This window comes from Misgurnus anguillicaudatus, chromosome 17 (assembly GCF_027580225.2).
Source record: "Misgurnus anguillicaudatus chromosome 17, ASM2758022v2, whole genome shotgun sequence".
Taxonomy (NCBI): Eukaryota; Metazoa; Chordata; class Actinopteri; order Cypriniformes; family Cobitidae; genus Misgurnus; species Misgurnus anguillicaudatus.
The window spans coordinates 40,674,223-40,690,312 of record NC_073353.2 but is presented as its reverse complement, the minus strand read 5'-3'; the positions used below and the strand labels follow the sequence as shown (position 1 = coordinate 40,690,312).

The following is a 16,090-nucleotide window of genomic DNA, read 5'->3' as shown; positions in this document are numbered from 1 at the left end:
AAAGTTATCAAAGAGCTTGCATATCAGCTTTAAAAAATCGGAATCGGTATCAAGAAGATAACAAATCGGTAATGTCTGCAAAAATCCTGATCGGAGCATCCCTAGCATTGAATACATTTTAAAATTGTATTTAGCTCTTGTTGCTGCTAATAGACATTTTAAACGTTTTTGTATTTTTCTTCTCTTTATTTATATCGCTCCCACTCACTGTAGTTGAGCGATGATGAAACTTTATTCCTATATACTTCTCATCATTTCATTTATGAAGGTGTCAATGTTTAAAATGCATGCAACGGGACCATACTGTGCTTTTTAGTGGTCTAAATTCGGACGCAATTAAATGACCTCAAAACCTTGGTGTTTGTCAAAAAACAGTAGGGTAATTCCCTAATTTTTTTACGCGGGTGATCAGGGAAAAACAATAAAATACTGACTACCCCCTAAATGATAAAAATACCTTACGTCTCCAAGAGAAACAATTACAGTCCGAATAGGGCTTTAGTCAATGTCTGTCTGTTAGCTTTAAGGTCATGCATATATAATAATATAATATATAAAGGAGCAAGCCCTTTGATTTGTTTCACTCTGACTTCTTGTTAAAGAGGAAATGTCAACATGAGGAAGAAATTTGTGCTTGTCAAGTCTTGTGACAAAGTTAAAACTCAAAGAGATGAAGGTTTAAGAGGAATGAAGCTTCAGCAGAGGGAGCCATTCAGACACATATGTGCACATCTTTATATGTGATACAATCTATTAGAAATGAAAGTGATAGCATAGAGTCAGACTCATGTTTAACCATCTGATGACTATTGGGTTTTAATCTCTGTGATGGGTTAAAGAGAGAAAACTCGAGCTGCTGGAGTTTTCTGTAAACAATGTCTCTCTGTTTTTGAAGAAAGGATGTAGTGTAATAGATTTAATTATGACTCCAGGAAAAATACTTTCCTCATTTGACTTGTGAAAATTTTGGATCTCAGGCTAATGAAGGAGAAGGTTCCAAGTTTTATATACCCCGTCTGTTCCAGCTCGGCAGGCGACACGATAAGTGGATAAAGTGAATTTAAATATCATTGTCTTTTAGGTAAGATGATGATTTAATTTGTGCTTACTCATCTTGTAAATGTTATAACATATTCTTGTGAGACTTATCTGAACGCTGGGCAGATGTTTTGACCAGAAAGATTTTTAGTTGGCCTTGCTTTTTCCTATCTGTGTTTAGCGTGGTGCATGGGAACGTCGAGGTCAGAACATATGTGACCCTGGAGAGACTGTGGGTGAAATGGTAGAGTGAAGTTCATCGACCAGTACGTTGACCTTTAACGTGACCTTTACAGTATGGGGTCGTGTGTGGGTAACATCTGGATCACTCATGCTGTATCTCTGTATCCTTGTAATGAAAGAGCTGCTTTAGTATGGGCCGTAAATGTTTTACGCTTCTGTTAAACTTCTGTTACCTTACCTTTGAATCTCTGTTAAATTGTAATGCTTATCTTTCTTTTACTGGTGCTGTTGTTAATTGCTTGGTATTAAGTGGGTTAGGTTTTTATGCTGTCGTTACAGAAATAGTTTTTAAAGGGGCCATGGCACAAGACTTTTTTAAGATGTCAAATAAGTCTTTGGTGTCCCCAGATCACATATGTGAAGTTTTAGCTTAAAATACCATATAAATAATTTATTATAACATGTTAAAATTACCACTTTGTAGGTGTGTGCAAAAATGTGCCGTTTTGGGTGTGTCCTTTAAAATGCAAATGAGCTGATGAAATTCAAACACTGATCACAATGATAATGGTTTGTTGCAATTAAAACTCAATTGTGCTTTTCTCTGCACTAAATGGCAGTGCTGTGGTTGGATAGTGCAGTTTAAGGGGTTGTATTATTAGAATAAGAGCTCCTTATGACATCATAAGGAGAGCCAAATTTCAACGACCTATTTTTCATGTGCTTGCAGAGAATGGTTTACCAAAACTAAGTTACTGGGTTGATCTTTTTCACATTTTCTAGGTTGATAGAAGCACTGGCCCCTTTAATGTTTCTTAGGTTGTTATCAAGTCTTTGGCCCAAAAACACACAGGTTTCAATTAGGGGTGTAAATCGGACAGTTAATTCTTATAAGATACAGTACCGATTATCTCTGCCGCCAGCGATGCAGGATTTGTCGATACATCAAATGTTTTTTCTATGCATTTACGATTCGATTTAATTAATTTACGTGCCTAAAATAAACTTTTTTTAAATAAAGAAAAAAAGTCTTTATGCTGTGCACTGTTCACACCAGCCACGGTAGAGGCGTCAAGCACGAGTGATTTCAATGTTAAGTCAATGTAAAGACGCGTTGACGCGCGTCTGGAGGTCTCGCGAATGAGGCGTTTAGCGCGGTGCGGTAGATGCAATTCCGCCTCATTCGTGAATCTAGTCCGCACGAATTGAGCGTTGCCACGGAAAACAACGGAGCGTTGAAAAATTTGAACTTTGGCGGAAAAACGTGCCGCGTTAACCAATCAGGAGCTTGCTCTATTAGTGACGTGATTACAGAAAGCGAGCGGAGTCGCAGAAACCCCTCCCATGACGCGAATTTCCGCGTGAATGTCTCGATAACTAGAATTTTATCCGCGGCTTTCACGTGAGAATGAAGCGAGTAAACTCAAAATGTTCAAGCGGCAAACTAGACACAGTAGACGCGAATTTGACGCCTCAAACGCAGACTGGTGTGAACCCAGGGTTAGTGTTTCAGCTGCTTGGAAAGGTTTTCTGCCAATCTGTTTTACAAATACAAAATATTTCCAAACCCATGATTTTGTTGCTGCATTGACATTCACAGGCTGAGACTAACACACGAAAATAAATAAAAATGCATAGATGAACGTCAAGGACTGAGGACGGGAGAGTGTCAAAATAAAAGTACCTCATGCATCATTTCGTTAGAAACATGGGTTTCTAATTGGTTTGGCATGCTCTTGACGGTGCTTTTTTTGCATTTTCATGAGGACAGAATTGTAAAAACTCTTGCTTATAAAATAGCTGTAAACATGTAGACGAGGCCTACATGACAGCAATTGTACTGAAAAATTATTTAAGAAATTAAAAAAGTTTTGAAAAATTTAGGAAAAAACACATGGTTTTCTTAAAAAAATATGAGATACAAAATGGAAGTGAGTTCACATACACAATCACTGTTTTTTTCCTCCCAGTGTCATACTCCCTCATCTCTGTCTTTCAATATCTTCCCATCCCATAATGCTTTTGGAGTAATGTCCTTTCCAGACCTTCTCTAAACAGCTTGTGTTTACTGTGAGTGACCTCGCTTACCATATTACCAGCTGTGACCGCGGCTCTGTGTTTTGTCTTTCCACAGGGAATAACCAGCAGTTATCTGCTCTTTCTGTCAAACACTTCTGTCCAATCAAATTCATTTCCTCTGCTTCGATCCCACCCACCAACAAGTCATTTTATCTTCTAACAGAATGGTTTGGCTTTTATAATCGTACCCAATTTTTTAGAAACCAACAGCAATTTTATTGCCCATTTGTCAAGTCCTTAGAGATTTGAAAGTCTTGGATATTTCTGCAAAAAATGCTTTTGGGAATAAAAATAGATGCAAATGAATCATTTGTTGAGATGAAATCATAAGAGTTGAAGTTAATGTGAACTGCACAACTCAGATGATTTTAATCGCTGAATTTTCATTGCAGACATTGGAGATCGTGTGAAACTTTTGTGCAGGTCATTATGACCAGTTTTTGTATCGCTTGTCTGTTCTGAATGCAAATGAGTATTTGCATTCACAATAATGCCAGATGCAAATAATGAAATGCTATTAAGCTCATAACTGTTCTCGGATAACAAAATAAAAGAGAAACGTGTCTTGTTGATGTCAAAGCCTAATGTTAAATTTGTCTGGGGTGAGCTAGCTGATTTAGATAGACACTAACGCTGAAATATTTCACATGGCCTTATCCTTGAAACCTACGCTTGTTACGAGAGATAAAAGAAAAAGCATTATGACCCAGACTTTAACTTGGTTTATGGCAACAACATTGTGTTTAGTGTAAGCAATTACTGGCTGCAAAAAGTATGAAACAATTAAAATGCATTTCAGGAAACATTACAAACCCAACATTTAAAGTTCTTGCTTATTATTATGCATATTTACATTTGAATTCAATATGACTAAATGTCATAAAAATGCTCTCGGTTTAGTCTCACTGTGTCTAAAGACCAACAAATGCTGTTGGTAGCACCATAACATATGCAAGATAATGCCCTCATTCACAGGTCCCACACCTATAACACATCTGCAGAGAGGAGCTGTCAGCAGTGAGCATTTTTACCATTCCCACTGTTTTTATAAGGGCAAAGGAAAACTGGCAAGATCAACATCAGGACTGTGGGTGCTGGAAAGCCAACAAAAACCAAGTCAGAAAATCTCTCTGGTGACCAACAGATCTGATAACGCTCATTGTAAGGCTGAGGAAGCTGCAGTACCGCGGTAAACTGGGATCTCAGAGTCACTGCTTCCTGTCTTTCTAACGCTCTGCTTGAATGGAGCGTGTTGAATAAAACTTTCCACTGCACAAACAATGATTTGGACTTCAAATAGTTTAGGAGAAAGATCTCATTCAGACACGTGTTCTCCTCAACAGGATTGTGAATCAGGTTTGAGCATGTACATACTTAAGGCTGTAATCTTTCAAAGTGTATGATTGGAATTTTCAGGGCCTCTCCCATCGTCCACTTAATTGTTTCAGGCACCTTTAACCTCTTGTACGACAGCTAAACCTTTATGATCAGCTGGTTTCTGGTTTTGCTCAAGGGGCCAGATTTGACATCATCATTAAGCGTTGACTCAATACTGAAATTGTTAATATTGCAAAAATATTTCTTTAGCATTAAACATTAAAGAGATAGTTCACCCAAAATTTAAAATTACCCCATGACCCATTAGCCCTCAACCCATTCTCAATCTGTATGATTCTCTTTTTTCAGATGAACACGTTAGAAAATGTCTTGGCTGTAACAAGCTTTATAATGGTAGTAAGTGGTGCTTCTGATTTGAAGCCCTAAAAAGTCCTTCCATCCATCACAGAAGTAATCCACACAGGTTCAGGTGGTTCATAAAAGCCTTCTGAGGGCAATCATTGTGTTTTTGTTATAAAATATTAATATTTAAAAACTTTAAAAACTAGCTTCCGGCAACGACCAATGCACATTCACGAGAGAGTGCGTTTTTGACATTGTATGTAGCGGTGTAGTGACGAACGGATTCATGATGCATATAAAAACAGTGATTTCACATAGTCCTTATTAAAGCACAGTTGGAACCCGAGAGCTGACAGCTGGGCCGAAGCAGAATTGTTTGCATCAGTTTATCTCATTAAAAGTCAAATTTGGAGATTTTGCTAAACAATCTGTTTCTTCCTACGCAGCGGTCTGGTTTGGCGCCACCGCGAGCTTCTGTTTGTGAGTTTGTCTTATGATAAAGAAAAAAACCAACCACGTAATTCACAGCTGTGTTTTAGAGAAGATGAAGATGTTTCAGTGCTTATTACTGTATGATTGGTGAATCTGTGTCTGTCAGGAGTGAATCTTCTCATCTGGATGCCTCTTGAACTCCTGATCAAATGTAGAATACAAATCAGAATTTTCCACATCAAATATCTACTAATATCTAATGGTGCATTCACACCAGACTCAAATAAAGCATTAAGTGCGAGTGATTTACATGTTAAGTCAATGCAAAGATGCGATAGACATCCTACGGCGCGTATCGCACGCATGAGGCGATGCAAATTGCGCATTTTAAAATGCAGAAAAAACAGAACTTTTGCGGATAGTCGTGCCGCGTTAACCAATCAGTAGCTTGCTCTAGTAGTGGCGCGATTATGGCTTAGCGCAGTGGTTCTCAAACGTTTTCAGCGTGCGGCCCCCCTTGTGTACAGTGCATTCCTTCGCGGCCCCCCCAAAGACAATTTATGACAATTTTGTTATTAACATTAATTAGACAAAACATATTATACAAGTAGTGCTGTTGGTTAGTAGCCTTATATTTTTTTAGGTTTAATTACACAGAATTTATGAAAAATGTATGTATTTTATAAAATGTCATAAAACTGGGCCCCCCCGGCATCATCTCGCGGCCCCCAGTTTGAGAACCACTGGCTTAGCGAGTGAAGGCAGGACTACACATCTTCGTACTTTTATAGATAATATGGCATAAAAAATATTCTTAAATATATTTCAAAATATACAAATTTTCCACAAATACATTTTTGGCCATTTTATGTTGGAATATGTTTACAAAAATATATTTTTCCCTAACATATTTTTTGGCAATTTTTTATATATTTTGAAATCTATTTTAGAAATAAATATATTTATATTTTAAAAGGTTAAATGTAAATATAATTAAATATATTTCCAAATGATAATAAAAATATAATTAAAAATATATAAATTTGAGCATTACTTTATACAAAATGTACTTGGCATATATTTAAATATATTTTTGGCCAGATAATTTTTTTGTATGGGTAAACAGAAATAAAAAGGATCTTGCTTGGAAGAAAGTGAGTGAGGAGGGCAGACAATCTGGCAAGTAAACTGAATTTACTGAATTTGAGCTATATACAGTATATATACGTAAGACTACAAGCTAGCTAAATCCGTCTGAATTTCCGCACGAATGTGTTGCGCGAATGAAGCGGGTTAACTCAAAATGTTCAAGCGTCCAACTACACGCATGATTTATTCGCTTCATTCGCGTCTGGTGTGAACGCACAGTAAGGTATTAAGTGCCTTTGCAAGGCTTTGAAGATTGAGGCATCATGAACGACCAAACAAAGTCTAATTTACGAGTAAAGGATGTATGGACAGCATGGGTAAATGATCCAATGTCAGGACTCTGAACGTCTCCATTCTTAGACATTTCATAATGATGACTTCATCGCACCCTGCTGTTTTTTTATTCTGTGGAATTGATCTATTGCATCATCCGAATTCTCAGAAACATTCACATGTCCTCCACAGCATGAGCAATTGATGTTTAATCAATTTTTGAATGAAGTGGTTATCAAAGTGTGTTGATGCGATCTCATGGAGAATCCAACAATGACGACCATCACTCAGTAAACAGCACAGATAATAATGCGATCACAGACTAACACTTGTTGTTGTTGTTCTTCTAGCAGCTTTTGAACTTCTGGGTCGTGACATGCCTGAGCAAGAATGTGCACGAATACTTTTGTTTTACTCGAGTTGCTCAGTCTTTCAGGGTCTGTTTAAAGAGATTAAAGGTGCGGTCACGCTGTGAATTTATTTTAGATCTTGTGTCGAATGGCTTGGTGTGACAGGATGTGATGTCATTCTGTTTTTGATTCAACTTGTAAATGTTTCAGTTTAAGCTAACTTAATATATGTAATAATAAAGTAGTAAATGTCGAGCAACGCAGCACATTCACAGTCCCAGCTTGCCTCATGCTTGTGTTGTTGTTTGATAATGGAGAAGCAAATAAAGACATAGCCGAAGCGATAAGATTTGATGACATTAGAAACACAATCAATGGCCTTTCAGCAGGTCATTCAAACAGTGAAAGATAAAGTATTTAATGCTAAATGCCCAATGCAATGCCTTTTGTTTTGAGTTTTGCATTGAGTTTAAGTACAGACTGTATATATTTAGGGTTCCCACGGGTGCTTGAAATCCTTGAAAGTTTGTGAATCTGGGGAAATAATTTAAGGCCCTGTGAGGTTTTTGAAAATATACATACATAGGTACAGTTCATTGAATGTGCTTGAATCTATTTTATCCAAGAAGTTTTCTGGAAAAAAATCCTTATTATTCCCTGTGTAGTGTTTGATAATATCATAAAAATTCTAGACTTTTAAGCACACGCGCTTTAAAAGCTTATATCTTCTGTATGTGAATGTTGATTCATACCAAAGTGCTTTTTTGCATAGTTGTGTTTGACACATGAAAACGTTTTGGGGTTACGTATGTAACTGTTGTTCCCTGAGAAGGGAACGAGACACTGCATCTCCCTTCTTATACTTCCTGCGTCCCTGTAACGCCGTCTTTGGCAATATTTTAGATAGCGATATATTTCCTGGCTCCTGCGTCACCCTGTCTTTGTCGTTAAGCCTCAACATTGGTTGAATTTGATATACACATTCAGACGCACTTACCCCTGGAAGCATCCCCAAAGTGTCACCGTAGTGACGCAGTGCGAGTTCCCTCGAAAGGGAACTTTAACAATGTATCTTAAAAGCTACGATGTAACCTTGCTCTCACTTCAAATGTGTCCCCACATTTACTCCTTGAATTTAAGGGTATTGCACCTGAAAAGTCCTTGAAAGGTCATTGAATTTGAAGTCAACTAAGGTGTTATACAGGGGAACCCTGTATATTCTGCAATGTGTGGCATGCTTATTTACACACGTCTTAACATAACTACAAATTTTTTTAGGTTAGGTTAGTTTTGTCAGTCACTTCAAGCTGTTTATTTGATTTAGTCCTGATACTTAATATATTCAGAGTCTTACGTTTTGCTGTTTAAGCACAACAGTTGGCCACAGCACATGCTGAAACACACAAGAGTTGAGCGGTGGTGGGGGGGATCTTTGACAAGGCATGCTGAGTGTTTGGGGAGGGTTTGGATAATCTGTGATGTCATAAGAAGGGGTGTGGCATTAAGGTAGGCCTGCCACTTTGATACAAGCTCTCTATTTCAGTCTTTCTTTCTCTCTCTCTCTGACTGTTTGGATTAATGGGATATGCCAAATATCTAAAAAGAGGATTTTAACAGCACTGCACAGGAGGTAAGGACCAGGCGAAACAAGGGTGTTAAATTTTGGGTTTAATGAATGCCTCCTTGTCTTGTACCTGTGAGACAGGTAACTGCACGGTTGTGAATATTTGATCTTGTTCGTGCATGTTCAAAAGTCAGTAAGTACGGTGTGCCAGTTTATTTTGTAGTGTTTACACTGCGTCACTCGACTGTACGTTATGTGTTTGTTTTGAATAACACCTTTTACTTGGAAAATATGTTACTATTGGATTTGTTGTGAGTGTTTTTATATACAACTAAAAGTTAAATATTAAGTGCTTTATAATACTAACTACACAATGTATTTAGATAGTTAGTTAGTTAGTTAGTTTCCTGATAGTTTTCTTTGGAAACAGCGGTTGAGTTAAAGTTAGAAGCACATTGTTGAACTGTTCTTAAAATATGCCGGGTGGAGTCGGGCACCGAGCAGGAAGATGCCTTTTGGATATCATTCAACTTTTACAACATAAATTCACCTTTCCCCAAAGGGCCAATACCAGCAGCAACCTGTCTAGCACACAATGCGCCTGTAGGATGCAGATCGTTTTTGATGTCCCACGCTTTAATGTCCTAGATTCACTCAGCAGGCTTGGACGCTGTTGAAACGCTCTCCTAACAATATGAAGGAAACGTTTTCCTTCAGATATTGAAATTCCGTACAACTGTCGCTCCCGGGAAGTCGCCTCACACGGCAGCTGCTATAATGCGAATCGGAATGTGTGGAATTCCAGTGACCCGTGTGCCGGTCCCCCCCGAACGTCTTGATATTGTTGTTTCCCAATATAGCGCGTATTAAAGTTTACTCCTGTGACCTCAGATAGCTGAAGCGTTCCAGAATGAAGCAAAAGAGATTTAAGATTTGTTGTCATATACACAGTTCCCTGTAAAATAAATAAGTCATGTAAACATTAATTAGTTTACTGTAACCAGCCCACTTTTACCCACAGGGCCTTTAGTAAAGGTGACAGAAGACACGATTCACAAGGTTAGCTCATAACAGGCAGACTTGTTGACTATGATTCTGTTTTGAAATGTAGGAAAACATCAAACTGATTTATATTAAACTTATCTCTCTCTCTCTCTCTGTTTATTAGGTTTTATTGGCAATGACAAATAATTGTACATTTGCAGTTTAGGACAAAACTTTGCAATGCATGTGTTTCGGATGATTAATGTAAGCTTGATTGATTTAAACTTATTTTAAAGCTCGGACATTTTAAATCAATATGAAATCATATTAAATGCATTAACTTTATTAATACGTATTTATGTAACTGAGAATGTCTTATTTAGTATTTTTTGTAGCTGATATATTGAATTTAGTGTATTATAGTTGCCTAAGTGCTATGAGTGTTTGAGAGACAATCAGGGAAATGTTTGAATCCATTTGTCTAAATTTACATTTACATTTACGCATTTGGCAGACGCTTTTATCCAAGGCGTCTTGCAGTGCATTACAAAATTACATTGTTTTATTAGCATGTTTGTTCCCTGGATTCGAACCAATGACTTTTGTGTTTCTAATGCAATACTCTACCACTGAGCTTTACATGAGCACAGGAATTTGATTGACATAAAGAAAATAAGAGGCTACTTAAGAGGCTCAAATATTTAACTATATAGGGGTGAGCGGGGCACAAACTAACGTGGGGTAATTGTAACACGGCTCCCACATATTTATTTAGGGTGAGCAAACTGTGCTTTTGGTCTTTCTTTTACTGTCAGATGATCATCTGTAAATTTGTGAACAAGTTTTGATGTGTTTTGGTTAAGATATTGAACAAAGACCATTTTGGAGACATGAAAGTAAATTTCTTCATCTTATGTTTTTTTTTATTTCTGAGTTGTGTGTGTAAGTCACCAAATCCAACCTTATGTTATTTGAATCACTGTCATGTTACCTAAACCATAACAGCATTTTGAAACATGTCAGTAACTCCTAGTAACTGATAGCTGGGATTGAAAACATTTTTACACCGTGGGGTTAGTTGTCACACAGTGTTACAACTAAGCCTCATGTATACAATAATGAAATGAAAATTTAAATACTATTAATCAAAATGATAACTGTTAATACAATATCAGAAGAAATAACTCTATCTTTTTTGTCTTAATTGTGCAGCTCTTTAAAAAAATCTATTTATATGCATTGCTGCATAATACAAGGATGGTTAGATGAAGCATAGTAGATGGATGAATATGTGGATATCTATCTATTATAGGCAGATATATAAACAATATCCACCTTTAGTATATAGACAGAATTTGATTGAATGTTTGCACTCCTTGCACAGAATTTGGGGTAACGCTTGCACTCCTGTCACTTTTGGTGTAATTGTAGGATAACAGTAGGACCCCCAAAAAACTTTAAAGGAACAGGATTTTTAATCTCCGCTTTATCTCCTTATCCGTTTCAGTGTATATATATATATATATTTATACAACAGTTCTTTCTGGTTCTCGAATCTGATTGGCTAAGAGCTATGCGATATTGTGCTGATAACGGCACTGTAACCGCTTCACCTTTCGTATCATTCCGCCACCTAGTGAATGGAGGTCCTAAGCAGGCTCATCTCTGAATGGAAAAACACAGACGCGCTGTTTTTAAACACTCTCCGTGTGTCTCATTAGTTTACTAGCTCATAAATCAGTCTGTGAATCCCCAATCGGAAGTTATTATTCCTTCAAAGATCAGCGCTCTTGGATGTTACGTTAAAGTTAATGGGAGAAATGTCTTGTCACATCGTGTGGACGATTAACACTTGGAAAGAGGAATATAAATTCTCGTTTTTTTCTGGAGCAATATCTCTTATCAGAACGCGAAAACACCGTGAAACAGCAGGTAAGCACCGCAGCTTTTAAATGTGGACATTGATCATTTACTTTATCGTGACGTGACTATTAAAACATATTATGAGATATCGCCACTGGTATATTTATAAGCAGCATGCAAAAACATCTCTCTGACACTTATAAAAAACAGTTTTATATAGTACTGACAAGAACAAAGTTTAATAATAATAATCGAGTGCTCGTATCGCGTTAAGAATAAAGAGAAAGCAATAGTAACGTTATACAAGTATAGTTTTATTAACTTTTACCTCGCGCCAAAACAATAACAACACAAAAGACACTAAATATGAATAAAAAAACAAGTAATAGTTTCATCATGACACCAAATACTGCTGATTTGATCTAATTTTTGATCATCAGGCCAACATGAGAGCCAGGGAATCCCTGTCAGAGATGTAGCCCAGAGAGGGCGGTGGTCAGCGGGGCGAGTGAACACTGACGTCCGCTCATGCTTTGGTTCTCATACGTACTGAATCTCACTAAGCAAACGTTCAAACAGGCGCTATCTTTACTAATCGACTGCAGATTTAAATATAATACATATACATTCTCGACTGAACTAATCTTAAAACTACACTTTGTGACCAAGAAACGGTAATATAAAGAAACGGCTTTTCCGTCCATTGAGTTGTTATGAGCTTCAAAGCAGGCGAAAGTGTTTCCTGTCATTCTGGCCGCCCTCAAATCCGTGGCGGAAGAAGTAGTTCTCAAACAAAGAGGCTTTTAAAATAACTCCGTTGTTGTTTTCTAGTTTTCGTTTTTCAAACGTGTGCCGTCGAACTGTTGTATAAAAGCAATATCGCTCTCGGAGTCGTGTGATATAGCTCTATATCATCACGGCTGTGATTGCCTCCGGCACTCGGCCTACGGCCTCGTGCCTCTGGCCTAATCACAGCCGTGATGATATATCACACTCCTACTCGAGCGATATTGCTTAAATATATATATCTCCCAAGGGTTTTTCCCTTCTAAGACGTTTTTTACTTCCCTGGCTAAAAAGTCTGGGGTTTTTTTTCTCCTAGGGGTTTTTTCAACCTGGGGAGGCAGCCTTCTTGGACTTAACTTCTATACGTTACATTAGGAATACATTCGCTTTAATGTTGATTTATAACTGCAGCAAATTTAGCTGCTTGTGCTATCGTGTATTATGTTGTGCTATCTGTCGATTTTCTGTGCTTTTCACTGCTTCTATTAATGTAAAGCTGCTTTGATACAATTACCAAATTGTGAAAAGCGCTATATAAATAAAATTGAATTGAATTGAATTGATTGTGCCTAAAACTGGTACTGCAACTGGTCACACAACTGGTGGCCAATACACAAAATGACAACATAAACATCAGTTGAGGGCTGCAACTCCACTTTTTAAATGACAATATCTTGGCCAGACTACTGTTGTCAGTGATATAAGTATTTGAAATGAAAATGATTTCTTAGAGACATATCAGGGCCATTTTATGATAAATTGATGTACATTTCTTACATACTGTTCCTTAAAGTGTTCATTTGTAGCAAAGATGTGTGCTGATTGTGTAAAACATATTAATCTTAACTTAAATTGAACGATAGAGCCAAAGCAAAAAAGCGTTACCTTGTGCCCCGCCCTCCCCTATAGCTTGGCATTTTGACGAGGGGTTTTACATTACAATCATGTTTTTCACAGATGTTTAGAAATAAACTCTTTGATTTCTTTTTTGATATTTTGTGGAGGCTCATTTGTGGGAATGGGGTGGTTCATGTGGCCATTTCAGATACAGTATTTAGGTTCTTACCCCACGTCTGTAAACAGATGCAATCCAAATGTTTCAGTGCACGTGTTATGTGAAGATCACAACATCCTGTACAGTAAATTGATGCTTTGATGTTCGGCCCCTTAGTCTTGTTTTGTAGACACAGAAATTAGATGATGTTAGATATTTTCTAAAGTGCAGCAGGTGTTTTGAATGCACGAGAGTTTGAGGTGTGATCTGCACAGCTGTTTATCTGATTCAATTATAGGTTTGGCTTATAAATGAAGAAAATGATCCGTGCAGACATTCTCTAGGCTTTGAGTCACACTTTTAGCTATTTAGTCGTTTTAAATGACAGAATAACGTCATGGTGTAATGAAATTACAGTTGGCAGAGTTGCTTTAAATATCTAAACTCAGATTTACTTTATGAGCTGTACACAGATCTGATTTGGTTTTGTCTTGTTTGTGTCTGATTACATTTGTTCAGACAGTGTGGGTTATCTAAGAGAGATTGGTGCAACTCAGGAATGATAGCTGTCAGAAAATGTTTGCCTGTGCTTTTGTTTATCATGACGTCTCACTGTAGTGATATTCCTACTGAAAAGAGCAGCTGTAGACCGTTTCAGCAGTAACAACATAAACAAGCGGCTTCTGTGTTCAACACGTAACTTCCGGTAAACTCAGCTAAGAATAAATAACAACAAAGTACTTTAAACATAGTTTATTTATATAACAAGCAAAATAAACAACACATAGATTACCTAGGAAACCAAAACCTTTGTTATTTTCGACGAGGTATTTGTTTAACAGTTCAGTTTAGCAACTAGTCCGACCATTAAAAAACTGAAACCGGAAGTTAAGTTCAGACCAGACGCGTATCGCGTCACCGCACGTTCGTCCGATGAAACCGTCTATAACCAGCATACTCTGGTTGGCTGGTTTTAGCTGGTCTCCCAGCCTTATTTTAGCTGGTTAAGGTCGTGTAGCAGGCTGGTGCTGACCCACCTGCTAAAACCAATTTAGCCAAGCTGGCCAATTTTCCAGCCTGGTCAAGCTGGTTTAAGCTGGTGGGTCAAAAACCCCCCTCTAAAATAGCTGGTGTACCGGATAGCATTGGATCCGCGATCCGTACAGATCACGACCCACGGTTTGGCTCGCATGCGATTCACAGATTAATATGCATATTTAAATAGTATCAGTTGCACCTGTTTCAAAGGCTTGCAAATGTTAACATTCAAGTGATTTTAAACAATTTAACCAAAAAAATGTGCAGTTTTATGTGTCCGGTCCAGCTCCAGTCAGACGTGATCATCCCTATGCCCTTTAAGGATCAGAACTCTTGATGTGTAAAGTTTAGAGAGAGTTGCACTACCATTTCTCATACTGTAGTCCATTAAAATACATGTGCTGTTTATGCTGCATCGTTTGAAATTCGCCCTCTGTCTGTGTGTGCATGTGCGTTTAATTGCACTCAAAAGTGCATACACGAAGAGATGCGTTTCAAAACGCAAGCAAACATAAAATCCTTCTGTTCTTGACAGAACACATACAAACAAAATGATCTCCACAGTATTCTATTTCTAATAAAAACCAGTCCGTGCTTATCTTAAAGAGACAGTAACCTCAATAAACCTACTTAAGTCTGTGTCATTATTGTTAATCAAACAATTCAATATAAAGAGAAAATCACTTCTGTAGCTCTGAAAAAAACAACATTTTTAAAAAGACAGTATAAAGACAGTATTATTATTATTTATTTGATTGAATTTCTGTACCTAATGCAAATTTTAAACCTTACTTAATCTGCAACTTTGTTATTTTTTATAAAAGTTTGTAATTTCTTTATGTGTTCTTATTTTATATTTTTCCCACCCCTTTTTTTACTGATCCAAAAAATGATCCGATCCATGCCTCAAAAACTGTAATGTTATCTGAACCGTGAGATTTGTGATCCGTCACACCCCTACTGGTTAATCTAGTGTAGCAGGCTGGTTTTAGGGGCGTTTTGGCCACTTTTTACCTAGTCTTAGCTGGTCAAGCTGGGAGACCGGCTGATCCACCAGTTAAAACCAGCTGGCCCACCAGCTTGACCAGACTTAACCGGCTTTGCAAGGCTGGGAGGACCAGCTTAAACCAGCTACTTCCATCTTTAACCAACTAAGACCAGCCAACCACCTAAGACAAGCTTCCTGCTTGCTGGTTTAAGCCGGTTTAAGCAGCAAAAAGGTGTCCAAACCCCCCCAAAACTAACCTGCTACACCAGCCGAAACCAGGCTGAGAGACCAGCTAAAACCAGCCAACCAGCTTAGGCTTCAGTAGAGATATGAGAAATGTTATTATGTTCATGTACAATATATGCGTTGTCCAGAATTACTCATTCATTTACATTTAGTCCTTTAGCAGACGGTTTTACCCAAAGTGACTTACAAATGAGAGAGCATTTAATGTTTTGTCTGTGAGCGAACAATAGGTGTAGTCCACAAAGACAAGTTTAGGAGTAGGACTATAGAGTTAAAAATTGAAAAAAATATGCAACATATAGTTTTAATATTTTTGTAGTTGACAGGGCTTCATTCAGGTGTTGTTTGTTGAAGGTTTTGATGGACTATGTGGCTTTTAATAGAGACTGGAAGCTCATTTTACCAGTGAGAAACCGAATGGTAAATGGTGTTATGATTATTTG

The 16,090-nt window shown here is 37.6% G+C and overlaps 1 protein-coding gene across 1 annotated transcript in view; it reads left to right on the top strand.

Moving 5' to 3' along the window:
* Positions 1 to 16,090, top strand: part of cobll1b (cordon-bleu WH2 repeat protein-like 1b) — a 68,571-nt gene that overhangs the window by 18,090 nt on the left and 34,391 nt on the right. The window lies entirely within an intron of this gene.